The sequence below is a fragment of the Accipiter gentilis genome, chromosome 8 (assembly GCF_929443795.1).
Source record: "Accipiter gentilis chromosome 8, bAccGen1.1, whole genome shotgun sequence".
Classification (NCBI taxonomy): Eukaryota; Metazoa; Chordata; class Aves; order Accipitriformes; family Accipitridae; genus Astur; species Astur gentilis.
Window position 1 is genome coordinate 13,099,415 of NC_064887.1, and position 26,046 is coordinate 13,125,460.

At 44.2% G+C, this 26,046-nt stretch overlaps 1 protein-coding gene across 14 annotated transcripts in view; it reads right to left on the bottom strand.

Moving 5' to 3' along the window:
* The window catches only part of PTPRF (protein tyrosine phosphatase receptor type F), a 393,280-nt gene extending 368,364 nt beyond the window's left edge, over positions 1-24,916 (bottom strand). For 13 of the 14 annotated variants that reach the window (XM_049807801.1, XM_049807797.1, XM_049807800.1 and 10 more), the window contains exon 1: positions 24,800-24,916. The gene's annotated coding sequence lies outside the window, so the exon portion shown is untranslated. The remainder of the gene's footprint in view (positions 1-24,799) is intronic. The other variant, XM_049807788.1, reaches the window with a different exon arrangement.
* Positions 24,917-26,046: the final 1,130 nt, after the last annotated feature.

Genomic DNA, 26,046 nt, shown 5'->3' on the forward strand with positions numbered 1-26,046 from the left:
GAAGGTTGGTACATTTAAGGAAAGAATTTAAGACAGAAACTGGGTGGGCATGAATGGTAGGGAGAGGAAAGAAGAGAGAGTACTGTGTTCATCACAGGCCTTCACGACTGGGTGATGGAGATGACAAAACATTCCCAGACCAAACAACGGCACGCTTGGAGCACAGACACCATGCTCAGAAGGGCTTCAGTTAGATTGGCTTCTTGTTGATTAACACACGCAAAAATAAAAAATTAGGAAGCAATAGCCCACAAAGCATGACACTTAATAGATCTATGAGAGATATTCCAAGACAGGAAACTGTCCTGCATCAGCTTCCTACCAAGAAGTTACCAGTGATGCAAGACAATAGAAGTTGTGGTGCCAAATAATTCTATGGATTTGGCACACACGTGAACTGGGAACTACCATTCAAGGTGTCTACCAGAGTCCTGGAGTTTAATTTCAGGAACAAAAGCCATGTGGCATTAAAAGCAGATTAAGGTCAGGTGGAAGAAAGGACTACGAGTGTGGAACAACCTCATGAGATCTACAAAATAACCCAGAAGTTTAGTAAGTGCAGGCCTTCTCAAAGGCAAGGATGCAAGAACCCAGATGCAATCAATGTGAGCTCCAGGGAGGCTACATCAGGATTTGCGCCTCAATAATCCTCTGTACTGGAGGAGGACACCCTAACAAGAATTACACAGCCAGTTACAGCCTGCAGGGAAAGATAAGCACAGCATAAAAGCCAAACGAGCTAATGCTTTGTGGCCATTACAAGGATAGGCTGGACCATTAATAAATGATGAAGGAGGAGGAGGAATTAAAAACTCAAGTAGCTTGCAACACTGACCACCTTTTAAAATCTAAAAGGGAAAAGGAAAGGCTGAACAATTAGAATGTAATTATGAACTTATAAAACATTTTTTTATATATATACACACACACATATATATACCCACACACGGATGGGGATGGTGCACTTAGCTGCAACAAGTATGAACAGCACCACAAAGAAACTCAAAATTTCAGACACCTACAGTGAGAAACATATGCACTCAAACACAAGAGAAATCAAAATTATGACAGACAGCTATTCTCAGCAAGCACTCCTGGCAATACCCACTACTGCAGTTCCACGCTTTTATCTGTATTACCTCAGTAAAGTACCAATTGATAGCCGTTACAAATGGGCATTAATAATTACAAGTAAAAGCCTTAGGAAATGGAGATATACGTATCAGAACCATGCCATCATATTGTTTATTCCGAGGAGTTGAGCCAGTGAAGACAAATTAGCAAACAAGCTTAGTAGATATAGCCACTAATTCCTTTACAACATGGAAAATCTATAGATGAAAGACATATTTAGACCTCAACTTCACAGAAGAAAAACACATGGAACCTGTTATCATATGAGCAAGCAAATTTTACTTCTCCTAAAAGAACAGTTCTATTAACATAGGAGAAACCAGCCCCTAACGCTCCTGGAAGATGATTATCTTCTTTCAAACAAAGTGAGAAATGGGGTTTATAAAGTATGCACAAAATTTGACGCAGCCCATCACTTTTTTAAAGAATTGTAGTTTGTTGATAGCAAGCACACAGTAGATAAAATACACTTGGATGTCAGTAAACCATTTGACTGTATCAAATGATACAGTTTCAAAATTATTTAAGAATACAGTTTTGATGCAGACAGAACACTCTACAAAAAAAGCATAAACAAAAGAAAATTAAAATCACATACCAAATCTTTGAAAGTATCTCTCAAGGATGCAAGAAATTTTCTTATATATTCCCTTACTTAAAAATCTTAGTTAATGATGCAGAACCGGAGTAAAACGTGTGTTCTTGAAATCTGTGAATGATACTAAATTTAGGAGTTGCAAGCCCCAGCGAGTACAGAGAAAGTTGAAAAGCAGGCAATTAAAAATAAGGTTCTCCTTGGGAAAGTGCAGCGAAGACATCCAACAGGAAAATAATCTGAAAGAAATATTCAGTGGGAGTGACAAACTGAGGAGCCAAGAAATTCTTACAAGGTTTGCAGTGTGATCTGGTAGCAAGAAAGATTAATGAAACCTTGGATGCACATGCAAAAAAAAAATGCCACATCAAGCAAGAGAGAAGCAACAGCTAAACATGCCCACTTTGGGTGGCAAGCAATATAGAAAAAATAATCACAGAAGTCTGCAGTATTAAAACGGATGCAAATACCACTGGGATGAGACAGGTCTTATTCAGACTCGTATGTAGTAGTAGGTGGACATGTTTAAAAAGAAAGGAAAATAAGGGCGTCTGAAAGCTTCCTTGTAACAGCCTTTCTAAAGCCCCAATATTACAACCAGACTCACAAGACTTAAATGACCATTTTAGAAGAGTTCACCCCCACAAATGAGATTAGTAGCAGAAAGCTGAAGACATACTGAAGGATCTCTCGCAGGAAATATCATGGGCTTGTTCTGCGAACACCTCTGCACAGACCGGCAAGGCAGGAATATATAAACAGTGCAAAGCAACTCTACACCAGGGCCAAACAATGAGTCCAGGTAGCTCTCAAGTTGGCTGAAGGTCATGAATTTCTCAGCAAATTATTAGGTAAATATTTATTTTCTTCCAAGCACAATTTTCATAACAGAAATGTATCGAGGAAGGTAAACCTCCTCTTGTTTGCAGAACACATGAGCAGTAAACAAAGAAAAGAAATACCATACATGCAGGGTTAAAATTTGTGATTTTTTTTAAGTAACTGTTGTATCTTAACACAGCATGTATTTCTAGCTTGCTTTAACAAAAGCAAAGCAAAGAAACACAAGCTTAGTGGTACTGCACCTCCCAGCGGGAGACTGGCTTTGAAGTTCACTCATCACTGGGACGGAAGATGAGAAACCAAGCAGGCACAAAATCTCATCCTACAGTGTCACGGATCTGTCCTCGCCATGCAAAATCCACATTCTGCCCCCCCCCCCCCCCCCCCCCCCGGCACAGGTCAAACACCAATACATACCAACAAACATGAATGCCAAAAACCAGCTCAAAACACCCTGGCGTTTAGTATTGGGCATGTCACAGGACTTCATCTGCCTAGGTGTAAACTTCATAGGGCAAGAGCTCTGGTTTTCTTTCGTTGCTGTAGCATACCAAGTTCAGCCTAGTTTTTTAAAGGAAAAGTGTAGACTGTAACTGAAAGCCAGACTATGTGAGCTGCTGTGTCTGCTTGTTTTCGCATTCCTTTCCGTGGTGCTTGACTAGCCAGCCCATGTACAACCAGCCTGTCTCCCCACAGTACAGATCATTCATGAGCATACATTACTCAGAGAACAACACTGCAAGCGTATTTAGACACTGAGATTTTAGAAGTCACTAGTACCAGAACTTTTAAATAACTTTGCCAAGTGATGTTTACTGAACACTCCTATTGCAACACAACAGAGATTGTGTCATTGGTTTGGCACAAACGGTGCCGCTATCCAATGATCTTGTGGTTGGCGATTTTTCTCAAATACAAGATGGTTTCCAGGTTACTTCTGTGTAAGAGAGAGAAAAGGAACGAACATAAGGGTGCCAACTTTGCCAGAAATATTCCACTTTCCACTGAGAATTAGTTTAGACGCTAGTTCTAAATATATTACTTTGAACTGTGGATTAGACCAAAGATTTTAAAGAAATAGGCATTTTAAGACCAATCTGTGGTCCTGCAATGACAAAAATAATGATATTTCTTTATTCTCATGCAAACTTTTAATAATGGCTCCAGGTAAGGTAAATCTGTACGACTCTGTTTTGTCATTAGTGGACCGAGGACGCTAATTATCTGACACACAGGGTTTTCAAGATGGACATAACGATGTTATCAAGCACACAAATTTCAAGTCCTCTGTTTCCTCCTGTTCAATCATGACTTGCTCCAACAGTTTTTGTCAGGGTGACTGCAACCTCAGTTCTGCCCGGCACATTGAGTTTTCACCATCATGCTTCCCGAGGTTAAGCCTCGAGGTTTAAAAACAGTTTTTTCCTCCGAGATGACCTTCAGCAATCGCCCCAGTTCTGAGAAATGAATGAAACATTCCCAAAACAAAGCAGATTTTAGTAGTAAGTTGTAGCTAAAAAGAACCTATGTGACCTGCTTTAGAGACAGAGACTGCTAAAAATACTGCTGGCTGGGCAAGACTTTTGGGATCATGGCAATTGGGTAATTCCTCACAGATTAACAATATACAAGATTTTTGCTTACCATGTAAAATATTTTCATTCAATGGCATAGAACTATCAAGTAAGTGTAGACCAACCTTTTAATACAGTAGGTAACACAGGATATAGGATTAATTTTAAGGGACCTGACCTAATGTCCACAGAAGTCAACAGGGATCTCTGCACCAATTCAGCAGAAATCACACCCGATAGCAATATTAATCCAAATATGAAAATCCATTACAGTTATACCTGCAGATAAAAAGCCTATCAAACAGTCAACACAATCTGCCAGTTTCCCACAGGAAGGCTACGTCCTCTAATTTTTACTTGCATAGTAGTCTACGAAGTGCACTTTGCTGATCTCGCAGAGATGCACAAGACGTCCAGCCTCGGAGGATGCTATGAACAAGGCACAATCAGCCTCAAAGCCTCACCCAGCCACAACCAACCTGTTATAGAGACACTGCGGGGCTTGGGGGAAGATGCAAGAACGTCCAACAGAGAAAATACTGCCTAGTTCAGTTTAAGCGTCATCTTAGTCTTTTAACAGTAAGTACAGCATTCTGTTTCTTCTTTAAATGTTTTTGCAAATCCCAATACCTGTATAAATATCTAACCGTCTTCTGAACTTTAAAAACTGACCTCCCACACAAACACCTGCTACAGTCTTCCTGCACACACCATGAAAAGGATTTTCATTTTACTCATCTTGAAATGACCAATTTCGAAGTTTTTCAGATTTCCTTTCTATCTTGCAACATAAGAACAGTCTCCTGACCTAGATTCCCAAATAATTTATTACATTCTAGACGTCTTATGCCCCTTCTGATTTGCCTTTTTTGATGCAAAACAGTTCAGCTTCTCTTCATGTGAAATCTTCCCAGCCACAGATGATCATTGTCCACCTTTCCTGGTATGTCTTTTAATTCCTTATGTAAAGCTCCTAAATAAAATTCAAATACTGTTCTATTATTTACTTACAGAGTATTAGGAGAGTTTGAGATCTGAAGAACTTCTGTTTCAATGGAAGTATTTTGGCCAATTTGGAGGCATATCAAATGATATTTTTATTACTTTAAAAATTAGTTACATCGATTGAATTACCCTCAGTCAGTCTTCTGTATTGATAAGATCAAAAAGTTACCCAGGGAGCAGTTTCAGATAGATTAAACTGCTCCACATGGCTTAGGACATTGCTTATATTGTTGCTTGCAACACGTATTTGCAAGCATTTCAAGTACCATAAATATTTTGCATCATGTTGTGAATGAGTCAAATGCTGTTTTCCAGGCTAAAATAAAGAAATATACAAATCGGGCAACGTTTCACTTCCCACAGCAGTCTTCGCAGCAAATCATTAGCAGCTACAAAGTCTTTGGATGCGTGCAACCACTGCAGCTGCAACTCCACAGACCAGGGAAAGGAGCTTACCTGACAGAGAACTGGTGAGCGAGAACTTAACTACCAACCCAAGGTACCAGATGTGCAGCCCACAATTACACTCACAAGCTGCACACACATGCATGAAGGCATGGTGTGAGGGGCTGGGACCAGAGTACACCTTCCAACCCTGGTCTCCCCAGCAAGCCCAGGAGGACAAATGAACACATCTGGTCTGCACGTCTTCAAGGACTCCACTCACAGGCAAGTAAACTCTGTTCCCATCTTTAAGCAGAAGTCAAAAAGCTCATTTGAATTGCAGGTGTCTGCAAGCAGCGTGACATGCACGCACAACTCCAAGGTCCCCAGAAGTCACGTATTTCAGGGGAATAAAGATTCAGCGTAGCCCTGCCAAGTGCAGCCTCATGCCAAGGTGCTCTGCCAGCAGCTCCCTGCCCAGAATGGGGCAAGCGGAGCTCTCACCGGCTGCTCTTCAGCATCATGAGAAACATCCCTGCACGAAGCACAGGTGGAGAATGTCCTCCCAACCACATCACTTGAGCTGCTGCTTCCCAACACAGCTCCTAAGCACCTAGCTCCTAATGCTGTTGTCCACTGCAAGAGCTGCCAGGTATCACTGCACTAGAGCTCTACACCACCAGGACAACCAACCTTGAGGTTCACCCACAGGGTCTGGCTGCTGGCCAAGCAAAGCCCTCCTGACATCCTGGGTACACCAGTCAGCTTCTGCTCTGAAGCACAAGGTGCACAAAGTAAATCAGGTTCATCAGTCTGTTCCAGCAAAATTCAGTCCTGGCCTTGACGAGAGAGAGGCTTGGGACAACTCCTAATGCGAAGAAAAGACTGACTCCTCCAGGCACAGACCTCTCCCAGGCTCCCAGCTAAGGAATTCGGTGCTTCAGGCCATACTCTCCATGGGGTAACCCGGAGCACAATGCTTCACAGAGACACAGCGTGACCAAAGTCATGCCCCACCAGCATGAATGGGGGAACACCTTTAACCATATCCAGCGGGAGCCAAGGACAAAGGGGCGAGCACAAAGCCACACACAGAGTCCTGGCAGGCCGATAACCACTGCCAGGCAAACTGTCACCAAGCTCAAGGAAATGCCAGTTTCTCCCGTGCACCCCAGGAGAAAAGGGACTGAAGACCATTAAACATGTTTGGAAAACATCCAGAACACCACAATGATCCTGAAAGAACAAAGATGTCATCAGAAATCTGTTCAAATCTGCCCTCAATAAAATGCAGGTAAAGGTTTGGATTTAATTGTTATTTCTGGCAGTGCTCCAAGGAGTAAAATAAAGGCAGCTATCGAGCAATGTGGAAGAAATGACTGTATTGCAAATCACTCATCACAAACCAGTTCCCTAGATGAAGAAATGAGCCAGTGCAAATCCCAGGTAAAAATCAAGTTGAAGTCCCATGACCGATGCCTAACATGCCATGACTCCAGGCCATATCCCCTGCAAAAAGAAACTCCTGATAGGGTGGCTGTGGGAGCAGTTTAGGGAGCAAATTCTCCTCAAAATAAATAGTTGTCAAAGTCACAGTATAACCCACTCCCTTCACTGACTAGTTTAAATTTTGGAAAGCTTTTGGGACTATGACCGAAATAATTAAAAAAATGTGAATCAAGATGTTTTAATTTTCCACCACTCCAAACATATTTCCATTTACATAGTCTGTTTTACCTACCTTAGTATCCACCATCCTAACACATACACTCCAAGAACTAAACAAAACATGCTACTTTTCCAGTCATCTTCTATCACCAGTCCTGCCTATATTCATACTGACGTTTTCAAAATCCACCATGTTACGTATGTAACTTATAATAGAACATAATAGAATATTTTCCTCCATAAACTATGCACTAATGGAATTAATCTTTAAAGAAGAAATAAGATTAGGATTTCAAACAACATTTTAGTACAGATTTTAAAAGCTAGGCCACTAGAAAAAGAAGTTGAGGAAAATAAGTGAATTATTTAATATCATCACTCCAGAAGGAGCTTTACTGCATAACTGTACTGAATAGAGAAGCTATTAATGATCTTCAGCTAGTTAGACACACTGAATTAGCACTGTTTTAAAAATTAATTGTAAAGCTTTCTGAAAAAAAAAACAAAAATCTAAGTTTGTGGAAATCTAAAACACTACAGAAGTGTTGAAAAGTAGGCCACAGATATGCCTATTTACACAGCCTTGCAAAAGCAGGGAAATTTTCTAGTCCTGTAGAAAGTGCTGCTGACCTGCCCATACTAAAATGATAATGGAAAAAAGTCTATGTGACATTTTGCTGGCTTGTCCATGAAAGAAAAAATTATTTTGACATGTAGCACTAGACAGAAGCAGTAGAGTAAATCTCTTTTGAAACAGGTAAGGTAGAAAGATCTACCTAGAAAGATGATATTTGCAGAATAGTTGGAAGTCATTAGTATTGTACTATATTTTTTTAAAAGTAAACACATTTTTTCCACCAATCTCAAGTGTTACATCTCTTCGAAGAATTCAAACACAAATCTTTATCCTCCACCATTATTGCTCATCGGTGTCTGTGACATTCACAAGGTAACTCCCTTCAACTAAAAGCAGATCTCTGTTTCATTTTGTATAGTGGCCTTTTTTTGCTTCTTATCCAATAAAAATAAAAAGCTCCGAAGATCACAGCTACTCACAGCCTTTCAGGGTGTCTAATGTCAAAAGGAGGAGCCATAAGGCACAATCCATCTGTTTTTAAAACAAACAGGCACATTTGCAAACATTGCTCTTTTGCACACATTAATAAAGTGTTAAGACCTTGATCGGCATTTTGTACACAAAAGCACTCATTCTAACAGAACAAAAAACAATTCACTTTCACAGAAGCAGAAGAACTAGCTTCTTGCTGTTCCCAGGGCAAGCAACATCTCCATGCTATCACCCACAGACACTAAGGAAGAAACTCTGCTCCAGATCTAATTCCCACAACCTTCCCTTTCTCAAGCTGCTTTTGGAAAACACTTCCTAATCCTTCCCTCAATGCAAAAGTAAGTAAATAACTTCTGCTCACCTGCACACTTAGTTGCCCTCTTCACTCCAGAGCACCCCAAGTTTACAAGAGCAGGTAATGACACTGCTTATGCATTTTGGACAGCAAGGAAAGTCACAGTCTCTACCACGTTGTGGGAGGCAGCTCCACACCTACATCAGCAGCAGTCTGGTTTTGCAAGGGAGGTTACCACTGCTGCAAAAGGGACTGCTCATGCCTGTTTGGGCGCTGCTGCCATTTACCTGATGCTGGCAGGGAGCCCTACTTAAGCACCACTTCTGATCTGCTTAAGCTTGCCAAAAGCAGCAGAATTTGATAGTTTTATTTCGTATTACTGAGCTGTAGCCTTCCACAAGTTGCTTTAACAATCACCAAAGTCAGTGTAAGCAAGGCAAGACTGTGCAGCTGGAAAATGGGTGGGCTGTGCTGTGCCCTGAGACATCTGAGTTATCCTCATGGGTTGCTAGTGGTAAAAAGCAGAATGCCTCGCTGCCTTCTCTTAGGCTGTCCAGATCCATCCATCCCCTTGGGCATCTGCTGCACCTATGAACTGCTTTAATCCACTAAGCAGCAGAAAGCTATTCAGCTCTTCCCCTCCCCCCCGAAGTTATTTTTCTGCTGCTTCAGTGAAATGACCCAACACCAAAATAGCATAAAGTAAGCCACAGCAACTGGGAACAGGAATGGGAAAGCAGCAACTCCCCCTTCTTGCTTTCAGCTTTTGCCAGCTGCAGCTTATCTACTCATTGCTCTTGCTCAAGAAAATAAGTTCCACAGAAAAGGCTTTACTGCAGAGGGGTTGCCCTATGTTAAGCAAACTGGGGACACAAAGTTCATAGAGATCGTGGCAAAGCACAGGACACAAATGTAAAAACAGATGTGCTGGGTCACACCACTGGTCCTGCTAACCTAATACCTTGTCTCCAACACAGCCTGTAAGCACAGGGCTAGAGAAGAGCGAGAAAAGGACGAGCACATCTGCACTTCCCCCAAGCACCTTTGTAGCCTTCAATACTTTCAGTGGTAGGGATTTCCTTAAGACTGACATGATTTGTTCACTCCACAGTCCCTGGAAGACCTTTTCCAGGAGTTCCACAGGCTTACCACCCCTGCATGAAGAACTGCTTCCTCCTGCTAGGGTCTGAACCTAGCTCCTACAAAGTTCAGTTGACTTTCCCTTGCTCTTACGCTGGGAGATGAAATAGCCAAACCGTCTTCGTCTTCAAGCTACTCATGATTTCACAGACCTCCATTGCATCCTTCTTCAACCACCCCTTTCCCAGTCATGTCACATGCAAGCCATTCCAGATCTCTAATGACTCACGTTGTGTTTCTCCACACTTCTAGCTACTCTATTCTTCCTGAGACGAAAGGAAGGGGAGATGAAACAGTGCTGAACATATGGACAAACCATGGATTTAGACATGGCGTAATAATGCTCCATATCCTACTCTTTTTTCATAGCATTTCGTAAGATTTGATATGCTTTCTTCGATCACTACTAAGCACAGAGCTGACAGTTTGATGGAACTACTGTTGATCTCAAGATGCCACCCCGAGTGGTGACAGTCCACCTGAAGTCCATCACTTTGTACAAACAGTTCAGACATCTTCCTGCTACCAATGCAAATCATCTCACATTTATCTACACCGAATGCAGATATCACACATTTTATCCTTTTCAGCAGTATCAGGGACCTAGAAAACACGTCACAAATTATTTAAGTTAAAATCTGGAAGTTACATGGATCACTGAAAATGAGCCTGCAATAGTAAGAATCCTGCACTCAGGACAAAAAGCTGCTGAAGCACTCAACTGCAGAGAGTGTGTAGGAGGATAGAGCAGTCCTATGAATGCACACGTAACAAGGAGTTCCTTTGGGCTTTGATCTTTTAGCTATTTGAAACCACACAAAAAGTTGAATGAGAAAGGTACAAGATCCCAAAGGAATCAGATTCCCCACTTCTCCGCAGCAAGCTTCTAAAGTTCCCTTTTTATGACCACCTTCACCAAAATAAATAAATCACTTCTAAGTAAAAAAAAAAAGTAAACCAAGGCATTTCCACTCAATTCCTTTCATGTCTTTCCACTGCCTCATCTAGAGTCACATGCTCAGTCCTGACCTTTCCAGATTCTCCTCTCTGCCTCGCCACACTTATTCAGACTATCAAATTCATTTAGTGAAACCATCCTATCCTTTCACACTTGACTCTTTTCACAGACAAGCAGTTCATTTTCATGCAGACCCACTTTTAACTTCAAAAGGTTGCTTTGTATCTCAGCTTCTGATGTCCCTTGTTTAAAACACTTTCAAATAAGGATCTGAAAAGTGTTGTAGCTGGGATCTCTCAGCGCCTTCTCCGTCCCTCCTCAAAAAAGAAAACAAAAAAATCCACTATTAAACAAAGCGAGAGGCCACGCATCCACACAGGATTTCTGTCACCCATCAGTGGCTCTGTGCACATCCAAGGTCACGGCCAGCACTCGGAAAACTGAGCCCACAGCTGCCAGGCTCAATTGGTCTCCTGGAATTACCGTGACACTTGCCTTTACCTTAAACCTCCTCTGAATTCATTCGTTTCCACTTACCCACACTGGTTATAGCAAGAGAACCCTTTTGAGAAGGTCTCACAGTGTCAGAAGGTAGTGTGACAACCTGATGAACACCCAGCATTGTCTCCTCCGACAGCTCTGCACCCCGACTAAAGCGAGAACGCAAACTCCTCCATCACCATTAACAGAGAAAGCCACCCTGCAAGCACATTTGCTCCTCACATAGACACACACAAAAGACAGCACTGCAAAATCGAGTGGTGCAAGTTATTTCACACCAAGTCAAACTATTTTGTTTTCCTTTCCAATGGCTCAGACAACCACATTTCCCCAGGTGGGCGCAGAGCAACACCGCGCTGCCCTCCTCTAACAGCGGCACCCAACACTCCAACACCCACCACACAACTGATACCAAACCACAAACACTTTGGTCCATAAAAAGCACTTTTTCCCCATTCAGAGATGCTCTAGCAATCATGCAAAAACAATTTCATTAACAAGATTATATGCAAACCCATAAAGCAATTAGGTGAAAAGATACAGCAGAAAGTCTGCCAAACCTACACCTTTTAAGCACACCTAGAAACTACATTTGTGTTACAGCAAACTACCATAAAAACCAATGTAGTGGCTCTACTAATCAAAACATGTTTCACTCTGAGACCACAAATACAGGAGAGTTCTTGTTCATAGCTCATTTCAGAATAAAAGTTTAAGAACCATTTGATTTAAAATATTTATAACTCAGAAATTTCAGGTGAGAAAACCATACTGAAAAGAGTAGTACATTACACTAAATTTCTCATTAATCTTCCTGTGAAACATTTGAGACTCCAAAAACTGACTTTTAAGTTAATTATGCACAATTTGGACACTCCAAAGTCAGGAATTCGGAGCTGAATCCCGTCTAGTCAGTCACAAAACCTGTATGATGAAAACACATTATAATCATTCTCTTTTCTTGCCAGAATAGACAAAAAGGTACTATCAGCATTTTTAAAATCACATTTAAATCCCAAGAGGTTTCAGGTTTTTTTGTACTAGCTTTTTCTCCCATAAAAATTACTAGCCATGTTTCTACCAGAACAGCTTCAGCAATGCATCCAGAAATGCACCAAATTGAAATTGCAGCAGCTATTTCCTCCTTACTTTCCTCAGATTTTTGCGAGGATAGGAATTTTACCTAGTCGTAATACAGAGTTACCACAGATCTTCAGAAAACGGGCAAGACTGAATGCTTCAGCATACACACCTGCTCCCCTCCCCTTGAATCTAAATGGAAATACGACAATTGAAAGCGTCACTGGTTTTACATAAATTTTACTTTCTTACAGTAGACTGCTGCATCAAAACCACAGCAGTTAAAAAGTCAAACAATTTTCCAGCTGGCTGCAACACCCTTTGAAAAAACAAGACCGGTTCAAGATAAAACCATGTCTTTCGTATTAAAATACTGGTCAAGCTGCTGACAAGGAGACAAATGAGTTTTTAAACCATTAGCGTACGCTCGCATAAAATTAAAAACGATTCTGTAGAAAGAAATTTGGATAACCGTGATATGCCTCTTTCAGTGCAATACTTCATTTTGATTTTTTGAAAAGTTATTAAAATTGGACCATCTCAGCTTGCTGGAATTTCATTTATTCATTATTGCAATGTACAGTTAATGCAGGAGATTAGATTAGGTTTTGACAAGTCTTTTACACTTCTCAGGGCAGCGTTGCTATTTCTGCTTAGGCTAGTAACTTTATCTACCAGCTAACCTTTATGGTGTTGACAATCCGCAATTAACAATTTTCTCCCTTGGCTCCAAATCCCTACCCACTGCAGATGATGCTGTTGCAGCGACATGCATCACCAGCTCCTCCCAGGAGCCTGGTTCAGCAACACCCCCAAAAGCATCCACCGTGTCCCCCATGCACGGTTCCCTTTCAAGATCGCACAAGACTTGGCAACAGCAGCAAAACAGAGTAAACTCAAAATGGAGGAGGCCATCACCTAATGAAACATGACTAACAGGACTGCTGACTGTCCAAATATTTAACTGCTCTCAAAGGCCGCGGGTCAGGTTGGTTAATCAAATAAACTTGCATATCCGGAGGGATTACCCATTATTTGTGTTTTCTTTAAATCCTTACCTGACTTTAGGCTCTGAAAAACTACCGAGCTCTGAGCAACAGAGTATTTGCATACAAAAACCAACAAAGCAGACGTCAGAGGTTCTCCATCATGAGCTGAATACACGGGAAACTTCTTCCAAAAGAAGTAATTTTGCTGAATAACATGACAACTCTCTTCAGCACACAAAGGCAGCACGCGCTGATGGGAACTGACAACACCTAGACCAGGCACCTGGAAATAAAACCTATGTCACAGCACGCAACTGTACTCTAAGTGGGAATCTAACACGTTATGTCTCCCAGACTTGCCCATTAAAAATTATCAGAACAAGAAAACACCAATATGGATGGACAAAGTAGATGCAGTGTTTTCAATGTACAACAATGGAAATGAAAATAAATCTAGGATTAAAATATAGCTTAGTTTCACCGATTTCTGATAGCATTTGTCTCCATTCAACAAGAATTTATGCACCATTTCAACCTGATAAGAATTTAATTCTAGTTAATAAAGCTTCACAAATTGAATTCAAAGGAAAAAGCCAGCATTTTCCCAATTATTTCCAGAGCTCCACAACTACAGATTTCAACTAAAGGAACAGAGAAAGCTGCCACTACAAAAGCAGAGCTGACATACGACCCCCAGATACAATGGCACTAGCAGACAGCTATAATAAAAATCAATATTAATTCCCCACACTTCTGTTTTGAAAATAAAGCAATGAAATTCCCTCACACTCACCTGCCAAAGGGACACAACTCAGACCAACTTCATCGGAGAGGATTTTTAAAGTCTTTCTACAGGCATGTAATGGATTCCAAGACTGAACATGCACTGAATATTCAGTGAACCAAATAATTTTTAATAGATTCCTCAGGGGAGTTTATTTTATATTTTTAAATCGCTCTGAGACCTTGGAATGACAACCTGATTCAGAGGAAAAGAAAGGCTAGTGTTCATGGGGTGGGGTATTGTATTTCTTCCAGGGTTTTTCTGAAAGAGAAACAGTCGTGTCTACTATAATTTCTTGCCATACTTCAGAAATGTCTTCATTTCTACAAACCTCGAACTTATAAAATTGCTTTTGAAAACATACACTGAGCAATTTTAGAGTTCCTCCCTGCAGAAGTACTATATCAGCAATTACACAAAGTTGATAAAACAAAAATTTGGGAGGAATTAAAAGTTAGAATTAGGCAGCTCACCTACTTCAGCCAGAGCTGCAAAGAGGTAGGTGATAGACAGTGTTAACAAAACCATCAGGTCCAGACTCAAAACCCAAATTTAGCATAAATTAGATCAGTTTGCAGATTTCAGATTAACCACCCTCTTCCCCCTAGAATTCCCAAACTAATGCCCACCTTGCTAGCAAGGCCCCTACAATGTGACAGCAGATTCGGCACGAGAAGTAACCATCCCTTGGAAGAGGAAATTTTTCCAGCTGTATGATGAAGTACACAGGAAAACGAGACGAGGAGCCTCAAGCGCTGCTGTCGTTAGTGTGATTTCAGCAGGATTAGGCAGAGCTCGATGGAGGAAAAGCCTCAGACAATGAGTCCTTTCATACATCGGAAACAAAACCTACCATTAATCACACCAGCGATTCAGTTTCTTCCACTAATTCCTAATCAGACATCAACAAATAAAGCGAAACACTTACTCTTGTTTTAATTCTATGAAATAAACACAAGTGAATGGAAGTGCTCAACCCACACTGTAAAAATACCATTGCCCCTCCACTTCCTGATGAACAGGGAGCTGCAAGACACACGAAGGTTGGGAAAGGAGCTCTTCCATAAAACCGGTCCACAGAGAAGTCCAGAGCAAGAGATTTAGAAGAGTGCTGCATTAACAAGCGAGAGAAACTTCAAAGCCAAGAGATGAACTCAGTCAAAACCCCCCTCTGTACAAAAGAGACCTTGAACCACATTCATTAGAAAAAACATCTGGTGTGCCGCTTTGATTTTCAACATTAGTCATTGGAGAGAAACAAAACATTGTTGTGGGCTTGGTTGGGTTTTTTTTTCTTCCCAAAGCAGCAAATAATTGCAAATCCACTTCTACGTATAACCTATCATTTATCACCTCATCAGTGACTGCTTGAGTCTGATGGAATTAAACACTCAAGTCAGACAGTTTTTGTTAAAAGCAATAATTACATTGTTACTAGAATATACAATTAGGTAATAAAAAACAAAAACAAATCTGCCTAGCAATATTTTTTATGCACTCTCACAGAAATATTACCAGACTGGAAACAGGCAACATTATAATAATAATAATAATAAAAAAAAAAATCCACTTCCACCGAAGTATAGCTACTTCTAATTTAAAACTTCACCCACAGGCAAAAATACATAAATGATTAGCATTATAGTGTTTATTTTAATTACACTGTGCAACTAGAATCCAAGAGGCTGTTAACTCACTTCAGATATGAAGAAAGCCAGTATCAGAGAGCTCATCCTCCATTTATAACCTACACAGTTGCGTCAGCCCACCCTACCACCTAAACACCAAAAACAGAACACCTGAATTCTCTTAACATCCAAAACCAACATATAGCAGAGGTATCAGCTCAAAGGGGAAAAAAAAAAAAAAAGAAAAAAAAAAGAAAAACAGAAGGTCAGGAGGTTCCTCACCTACCTGCTCCTTGTAGAAAATGTTTTAAGGGCATCAAAAATTCACTGGTCTTCAAAGCACAAGTCTTCCCCCCCCCCCCCCCCCCACAACTTTGGTAAGTCTATTAATTCAAACTTACATTTACAAATGCTTTCCAGCAAGGTAACTGCTGTGCAATGTATTCAACACCACACAATTCATGGTGCCTGCCCTGAACACCTAATGATCTAAGCAAGCACAATTCACAATTTCTACTGCATTAAAAATGTTTTTCGTCACTGGAGTCATGTTGCTGATCCCAGTAATTCTGTGCAAGTCATTTTAAGACAAAACGCTTGCCCATCTATCTAGACGGTTTTGGCCAGTGAAGAAGCCTTTGATCACCCTTTATAATACTGCTCTTAAAAAACGCCCAGTTTTCTGACACTGGGGTGGGGGATCACTAGAAGAGCATGACAGCCTGCTGCCACGTAACCCTTCAGAACTCTTTCTTCTTATAATTAATTATGCTCCTTATTCCTTCTACAGGCATAAGCAAGAGATTGGCACAGCACACTTTATTATTATGTTGTTTACAAAGAAAAAGCTTCAGGTAAGAAACCTAGTAAGAGCCCAGCACAATTATCAGAAGTAACAGCTTGCTCCTATAGAGCTGCTGGAGTTTTATCACCGAGGCATACACGTTACACTTCTGTGCATTTCTCCTGCGCACAGGTGAGAGGTGCCCCTTGCCATCGTGGCCTCGGCTGCAGACCCAGACAGCCAAGGCAGTCAGCAGCAACAAAAGAAAAACAAAGTGCACTGCTCACTGCCAGGAGGTAGACATCTCTGCAAAGGACAGTAACTGCCCACTCGAACACGGGGGCACTGAGAGCCCACAGCTGCTTTGGTCTCATCCAAAATCCAGCTACAAATAACAGAAGCTATGCTTTGCATCAGCCCCCCCAAAAAGCAGCTAAAACCACGGCCATGCTACAGGCTTCCACAAACTCTCCCTGTCTTGACCTGTCTGGGTGAAGAAGTAGGATCCGGCACCTACTGACCTGTGCTAAAATGAACCCCCTGCAACGGGAAACCTCAGGAAATTACATTAATGGAAGGGCTCTTCTAAAATGCTTTTTTGGAGCCAAAAGCCCTCGAACAGGTACTCTACCTTAACACTACACCCAAAGCAAAAAGTGTAGCTTTACAGGCTCCAAAGATGTAGCAGAATCCAGAGAAAACTCAAACCAACAAAAGCAGCAGCTCTGTTAGCAATAGACTTCCATCTCACAAGTATATTGAAGGTGACAAACTTTCCTCCAAAAGTTTATAATTCTACCTTCATGTCAAGAGGCAGAATTAAAGCACTAACTCTACGATCTGCTCAAAATACTTGTCTTCCTAGGTGTAATTCTTCAAGTCTGCACTTTATTAATTGGAAGCTACCTATGAACAAGGCTATAGTGAGAAGACAGTCTATCTAAAATGCATGTTCAAAAATGTACACTTCCCCCTCAGGTCAAACACACGTTTACGAGTACGGTTTTTTACCACATAATAACACAGAGACTAGAATACATAAGACTGTAAAGGAATTTTAGTGTGCCCAAGAACAGTCTCAACAAAACCAGTGAGAATATATACTACAAAATTATTTCCATGCCTTCTAGTTCATAGGTTTAAGAGGCTAATTTTCATTGTTTATGGTAATTATGTTTCATATTTCACTGAACTTTGACATGGAAAATGTATTATTGGATTTTGCATGCATCTTCTAGTCAATTTACGTAATCTTGCAAATTCTGTATTACAAGTAGTTAAAATACAATGGACAGTACGTTCATAAACTACAGGTTTTTCCTTAAGATAAGAGAATTATTATTGATTCTGAAACAACTAAACCTTTGATCAAATTTGGTAAAACAAATGTTACTTAATGTTGCGGTTTAACCCCAGCCAGCAACTAAGTACCACGCAGCTGCTTGCTCACTCCCCCCCCACCCAGTGGGATGAGGGAGAGAATCAGAAGGGAAAAGGTAAAACTTGTGGGTTGAGATGAGAACAGTTTAATAACTAAAATAAAATATACTAATAACAATAATAATAAAAATATAATAACAATAATAATAATTGTAATGAAAAGGAATATAACAAAAAGAGATAAATTAGACCCAAGAAAATACAAGTGATGCACAATGCAACTGCTCACCACCTGCTGACTGATGCCCAAGCAGTGATCCGCCGCTCCTGGCCAACTCCCCCCAGTTTATATCCCGAGCATGACGTTCTATGGTATGGAATATCCCTTTGGCTAGTTCAGGTCAGCTGTCCTGGCCATGCTCCCCCACAGCTTCTTGTACACCTGCTTGCTGGCAGAGCATGGGAAACTGAAAAATCCTGAACTTAGGATAATCGCTACTTAGCAACAACTAAAAAACATCAGTGTGTTATCAACATTATTCTCACACTGAATCCAAAACACACTGTACCAGCTACTAGGAAGAAGATTAACTCTATCCCAGCCGAAACCAGGACACTTAATACGATATAAATAAACATAACTCCTTTGTATTTGTAGAAAATGGTACTTTATAAAAAGGCAACAACTCCATCCAAAAACAACAGGTCACTTTTTCCTCTCCACACACAGCCCCCCCGCCCCCCCCCGCCATCTCATGTCTTCCATGTACACCTCAACACATTCTTAACACACAGTGTCCAAAAGGATCCTCTTTACCACTTCTATGGTTCTCCTTCAAGGTAAAAGATCAGAAGCACAATTATCTGCCAAGAAAAAAAAAAAAAAAAAATTTATTTTTACATATATACCCTAAAATCCAAACACTAGACTAGCCGTTTTCATATTTCTCAGATCTAATTTACTTTCCCAATTAACAATCCTATCAAAACACATCTAGGTTGGTACAAAAAAATCTAACCTATTGATATAACAATTACAAAAACTCCTCCAGAAAAAGAGCCACACAATCGTCCCTCTTCCATCCCTACTCACAAAACCCTCTGGAAAAATAATGGCTTTTCCAAAACACTGTAAGATCTAATTTTGTGATGAAATCCAACTGAAGAATCAAGTACCATCCCATGAATAACTTCTTTCTCCTGAAGAGAGAAGAGACACTACAAAGCGTAACTGCCCGGCTGCCTTCAGCTGCAAGGATGACACACAACAGAAGAATCCATACACTGGAGGTACTAAAAAGCAACCACACTATGTGGATCTCATAAAATAGAACAGATGTTATCCTTTGTAGACACACATGCAATTCAGTGTCAAACACTACACTTGCAGGAAAAAAAAATTAATAAGTAAGAGAGGGCTATGAAGCCCACAGATTCCTTGCCATGGTCAAGCACACACATGTTTTGTTTGGTTTCAAGTGATGATGGGATTTCCAGCACTGCTTTTGAAAGAGCAATGCCACATGCCCAGCCTTCGCATTTTTTTCTCTGTTCAATTTCATCTGACAACTCCGAACTATAAACTTCTTGTGCCAACCTAAATAATTCCTCTCTTTTTCAGTAAGGCTGGAAGAAAGTACTTACCCAGCTGCAGCTGAAATTTTGTGCCAAGAAATAAATGTCTTTTGGGCAGGTTGTAAACTGGAAGCTTCTATGCCTGCTGAAGGACAAGAATAAGAGTGGGACAACCCTATCCCTTCCCAGATTAATGGTATCGCTGTATTTCTGCTACACAGTGGATTGCACTTAATGAAAGCATCCAAACAGAGCTACTTCCTCCAAGTACCGAGCCCAGGTATCAGGAGAGCTTTTGTCAATTTTGCTCTCAACCCAGCTTTTTATATACATTGCTTCCATCTTCTGCTCCAAAATCCCTAACTTATCACCATATTTTTGATCTTTAGAAAAGTTCTCAGGTAGAGTCCTCCTCTTTTTTTTTTCCAGTACAGCATAGGTGTATATACACTGTGTGCACACTGACATTAAATAGCAAGTGCTCCAGCTTCCCTTCCTTAGCCTCCTTTCACAGCCCAAGGAGGCTGTGACCTTCCTACAGACAGTAAAAACACTTGCAGGCACTGGTCACTACAGCTCTCACGAACAACCCAAGGCAGACCAAGGACGTGCACTACATCTTCCCCACAGCCCAGAAAGAAGACGATTAACACAGAGCAGAAGGAACAGGCTTTGTGGCAGAATAGATTATGGCTAAATTAGAAATTAAAAGAAGAGGTTGTGAAGAGTTTAAAGTCTTCCACCTAGGGTTGAGTGGATACTGGGTTCCTTAGCTTTGCAGGCTAGGCTTCCCCACGGGTGTTTTCTCAGGCACCCCGACATCCACAGACATACAGGTGAGATGCACAAAACCTAACAGCACAATACCTGATAACCTCCACTCGACCATCTTCTCCGTCCTCCTCTTCCCTGCCCTCCTCCCAGCTCGCACAGGCTCCCCAGCTACAGGTTGCTACTGCCTGTTTATAGGTCCTGGGTTTTGGGGCAAAGGAGGCTCTCCAATGCTCTATGAAGCTTCTCATAATAAATCACAATCACAAAGTCAAAGGCACAAATAAAACCTGTGTTGTTGCAGCAGAAATAAGTCTTTTCCTCTTCAACCTATAATCATGGACCCCTTTCCCATGCTGAACATCATCCCATTTTCATTTTGGCAGTAACCTGTATTTTATATTCACAAAAATATTGCCAAAATTCTGAAATGGTAGTTAGAAACTCAACTAATACAAATATATAAAGGTGAATGCGTACACTGCTAAAAAAATAAGTACCCTCTCCTATAGAAAACAAAAAAAGAGCAAATGTTAGTAAATGTACGTAAACAACTCATGATGAGGTACATTAAAAGAAACAAATGTCTCAAGACATGCATCAGTACCGTGAACTTGGTTTTTAATATACAGAGTTACATCTCTATCATCTTCACAAATAGAGCCAAGCAATGCTTGTTCCCTTTGCTCATTAAAGCTCTACAACTGGTGCCTCCTGTATGCCCACATGTACCATTTCATTAAGCTGACTTGACATTAGATGAAGAAAGAGTAGAAGAAAATTGCATATTCCCTGCCTAAAGTAAACTTGTCATTTAAACCTTGTGTATAGATAGAATTTGATATAGCACTGGTGCAGTGAGTCATTCGTCAGTTTTAGAGTTTGTACGACAGTATTCTTACATATGTTTTGCAATACTTTCCAGTTAGCTACCACCCCATGTAATTATAAGTTTTTACTGGAAAGGAAGCATACATTTTGGATTTGAACACTGCACTAAGATCTGTAGAAACAAAGCTTACTTTTATGGTCAGATTTTGAGCAAAAGGAAATCCACATAAGGAGCCCTCACAAATTGTATGAAAGATGAAAGTCAAGGAAGGCATTGCTTTTAAAGGAGAGTAAGCAATAATAGTGAGCATCACAAATACTTCTCAATGAATTCTTCCAAACACAAACATAAGCAACTAACATGTCAGATTTCTTCAAAAGCTGTTTCTTAGCTACATAAGTTAAAACTGCATTCATTCAAAACACTATATAAAACATCCAGTAGCTATTACGAGTGCTTTACTCGAAAATAATAGGTGATTTTACATCCTTCTATACTGGGTTAAGATTTAATTTTTAACACATTAAAAATTTTCCCTACTGTCTTACCTTCACCTTTTATTTTTAAGTGGCTCAACAGACATGAGTAATTTAACTCTCAACCCTGGCTTCTAAGAGGCACTTAAAAAAACCACTGAAACAGAAAGGTTTGTCCTGGATAACACTACTAACAAGATCAGCTCAGACGCTCGCCTGGTGGCATTCAGCTCACTCCAATGCTTTATAGGGAAGTCTGCAATTCTTCAAAAGGCGCAAGTCCCAACTTTAATTTGTGTACAGCCACACGTTTACTGCTTGGGTAGACCTCTTCAGTCACTTTTTTAAAGCTGGTTATTACTATTATTCCATTCTACTCTCTAAACTCACATCAAATGGATCTACCAAATTGTAGATCTCCTGCTAGCTGATAAAAAGCTGGAAAGAAAGAGCACCCTTTGCACAATTAAAGTTAGCTGGTTAAGATTAAAGAACAGGCAGCAACGACTGTGGGTTTTTTCCTCCCAATTGCATACACTATGACCTACAAGAAACATTTTCTGCTTAAAAGTAATACTTAAATGGAGATCTATGGCTGAACATTATCACAAGGATTGCACTTACTTGACAGTCTGCTATTAGCCAACTCCATTACCGCTATTTGCAGTTTTTAAATGTACAGATTCAAAAGTAACTGTACAAAGCCTCCATTACAAGTGGATTTATGGAAAGCCACAGCAATAATCATCCTCATTAAGCGTATCTTCCCACAGCCCTGCATTATGTGGACACAAAGAGGAAAACATTTCTTCTCCGTTACCCACAAGCTTAGATCTTTCTCCTTATAATCACAAGCTTTGACTGCTTTCTCTGCTTTTGCCAATGACAGTTATCTCACGTTCCCAAAAGCAGGACTTCATTTAAAAAAAATATATAAAAATTAAAAATAATACCTCTCAATGTGCAACCAAATGCAGACACAATGTAGGACAGCTTCTACTTCGATTTTCTAGAAACTGACATTTTCACTGGCAACATGCATGAGAATAAAATGTTGTCCGTGGCTTCTACTATTTTGCTAATAGCCCCAACCGGTATTTATCCAAGACATATTTATGGACATGAACATGCAAAGAAAAGGGCAGATGGCAATATTTGTAACTAAGCTGAATTATAAAAATCTCTTGAGCTGAAGTGATGCATTAACTCTTTGGCCATAAGCTGTTTCAAACCCCTTCACATGTATGGTCATGCTGCATCCTATTTCAACGACCAGGACGCATGCCAGTGACGTAGGCTAAGAAACTTGCATGTTAAGATGGTCGGTTAAAGCCAGAAACTGAGAACTTAAATAATCCAACACTGTCACCCACCACACATTCAGATCACAAACCGGCTGTTTTGCCACGCAGATTTTACTTCTTGCTTTCGAAGTTCAGACTGCTGACCGTGCGCTTCAAGGTACGGATATCTATTACTCCTACGTCCTCAGCCCCACAGCGAACCACCACGGCAGAAATAATAAAAATCAGGATTAAAGTACACTTGCTCCCTCCACAAAACGATTCTCGTGGGCCACGGATTTCCTGCATTATCATAAGGAGTGCAATGGACTTTATTTAAAAAGCTGTTTTCAAAGCCACACGGACAGGCTTTGAACAATCACCCAGTAACCAGACACGGAGGTAAGTCAGTTGTAGCACAGGACCCTAGTAATCTCAAATTCAATTTGTCATTTCTCTAACATTTACCTTGAAAAACGAACAAAGGTGGTTATACAAGCAGCACGAGGAAACTCTATTTGCTCGCCATCCCTGCTCAAGTTAGCCGCCTTCAGAGATCTCTAAACCAGCAAATATTCAACATAACTTATGTGTGAAGCTTTGATTATCCGGTTATCTTCAGACTAAATCACTTTTTATAGCTCAATTCTACACGTGACAAGAAAACATTTTATTTGATACTGACAATACAGCTTCAGTTGGTTACATCCGAAATAAATACAAAACTCCAAAATGCTTTAAGACAGCTGCCCCAGTCAGTCTCCTGGAAACAGAGCACATCTTTTCCACACAAGAGGTCTGCGGGAACAGATCTTTGTTTAACAGCGCGGAAATACTTTCTTTCATTAAATTTAATTCACGCCAGGTATCCGAACTGCTTGAAGTTGGGTCTTCAAACACTTTCTGGGTGCCGAAACCACCGGGAAGGCAAACACACCCGTCGGCAGCATCCACCTTCAGCCTCAACTCCCGCTCGCCGCAGGCTGCCCGCGCCCACCCCAGCCCCCTCCGCGCCAGCCCGGCACCCCCGCGTGTCCCGCGGGGGAGAACTGCCCGCCCGATCGCCCCCCACCCCCCCGCACCCCGGGCACCCCCTCGGGGCTCCCGACCGGGCAGGCGGCCCAACAGGTTGCGGAGGCGGCTGCGGGGCAGGAGCTGGCCCCGGGAAGGCTGCAGCCGCGCTCCTCCGGGAGGGCGAGCGGCGAAGAAGGGGGTGAACGCCCTGCCCCCCCCCCCCCCCCCGCCGTTTTTGGGAGCTGGCACCCGGGCGCAGCGGCGGAGCTCCCTGCCCGCTCCCGCCGGGGGCCCTTTGTTCTCGCCACCCAAGACGCCGCCGCCCGGCGGCCCCGCGCTCTCCCAGGCGGCGGCTCGCCCCACCGGCCGGGAGGGGGGGGGGGGGGGGAAGAAAAGGCGCGATCTGCCGCCCCCCGCCGCCCGGCTCGCGCCCCGCTGCAGCGCCCTCCCTCCTCCCGGCGCGGAACGGCCAGCGCCAGCCGCGGAGAAACGCTTCGGGCCGTTGCCGATCGCCCCGCGCCTCCCCTCACGGCGGAGGCGCCGCGCCCGGGACGCCCCGCGGGACATGGCTGCCCCCCCCCCCCCCCCGCCCACCCCAACCCACCGCGGGAGGACCGCCTGCCGGGGCTGCCCCGAGCGCCGCAGCCCGCCGGGAAGGTCACGCCGCGGCGGCGAGCCCCGCGCCCCCGGCACCGCGGCGCAGCGCCGGCAGGTGCCTGGCTGCTCCCCGCCGCCCCTGGGAGGCCCCGCGGGTCGCAGCCGGCGGCCGCCGGGCTCCGCGTGGCGGCCCCGATGGGCGGGGGGGGGGGGGGGGTGTGTGGGGGGGGAGCTCCGGTACCGCACGGCGGCCCCCGCGGGGCACCCGGGGCGGCGGCGGGGCCGAGGCGGGCGGCGGGGGCCGGCGCTCAGGGGCGCCGATCCGCGGGGCTCAACAGGCGGCGGAGTTTGGCGGCTCCCCGAGAGACGATCCCGCCGCGCCGGGAGCTGGGCGCGGGGCTGAGGAGGGGGGGGGAAGGCGTCGCAGCCGAGCCACTTACCGGAGCTCCGGGGCTCCGCCGCCCGCATGCTGCCTCCGGGCGCCGCCGCGAGAACCCGCTCCGCTCCCCACCGCCCGCCCGGCGGCTCCGCTCCGCTCCCTCAGCCTCAGCCGCCGCCGCCGCCGCCGCGCGGGACCGCGCTCCGCGCGCGCCCGCCGCCAGCCCGCCCCCGCCGGGGCCGCGCGCCGCGCCCGCCCCGCCGCCAGCTCAGCCCGCCCCACCGCCGCCGCCGCCGCGCCGCCACCTGCCGCCCGCGGGCTCACCTGGGCTGGGCCCCGGCTGCCGCGCTCGGCCCCGCTCCCGGCCGAGCCAAGCCCTGCTCCCCTCCGCTCCGTTCCGCTCCGCTCCGCCGCGGCCTGCGCTGCGCCGCCGCCCGCCCGCCCTGCCCGCCGAGTCGGCCCGCAGCCGGCGGGCAGGGCACGCCCCGGCCAGGTGTGGGCGGGGGCGGGCGGGGGGCGGCCCGGCGGGGCGGGGGAGGGCGCGGCCGCGGCCCGGGGCGGGCGCTCTGGCGGCGCCGCCGGAAGGACCGGGCCTGGCAGCCGGGGGGCCCCGCGCCGCGCCGCCCCGCCGCCCGCCCCCGCCGGCGCGGGGGCAGCCGCCCGAGGGCCCGAGGGGGAAGGCCGGGCCCCCGCCGTGCCTCGGAGGGGCGGCGGCCCTTGCCCGCGCTCGGTCCCTCCGCTCTTGGCCCCGGGTCGCCGTGCCGGCTGCGTGCCGGTCAGAGCCGAGGCGGCCCGGGGGCCGCCGGCGGGAGGTGGAACCGGTAGGTGCGAGGAGCGGCCGTCGAGAGGCGGAGCGGAGCCCCCCCCCACCCGCCCGTGGGGTCTCTCCCCGTCCGTGGCGGCGGCGGGTGAGCGCCGCGCTGAGACCTGTTGCGGTTTGCGATCGGTTGGACCGCGTTGTGGCTGTTCGGAGTTGTTTCAGCCCATGCAGTCACCGAGCACGCGGCTGCTTCGGCCGCTTAATTACTCCAGTCCTTTCATCTTACCCGTCCGGGGCCCCGAACTGAGAAACAGGGAAACTGAGGGAATTTTCTGCCGCCTTTTCAGAGGGTGGAAGGGTTAAGTTAGTCAACTGCACCGGTTGCGTTGGGGCTCTTTGGATCGTTGCCCAGCCCTTCCTAGGAGCTGGGGTTGCGTCAGCGCGGGCAACACCGCGGTGCTCGGCAGTTTCGCCCTGCTGCCGTTCTCCTCTGCACGCCGCGCCGGGGTCACTCGCGCTCCCCGAGGCACGTTAATTTTTTTCCCCCT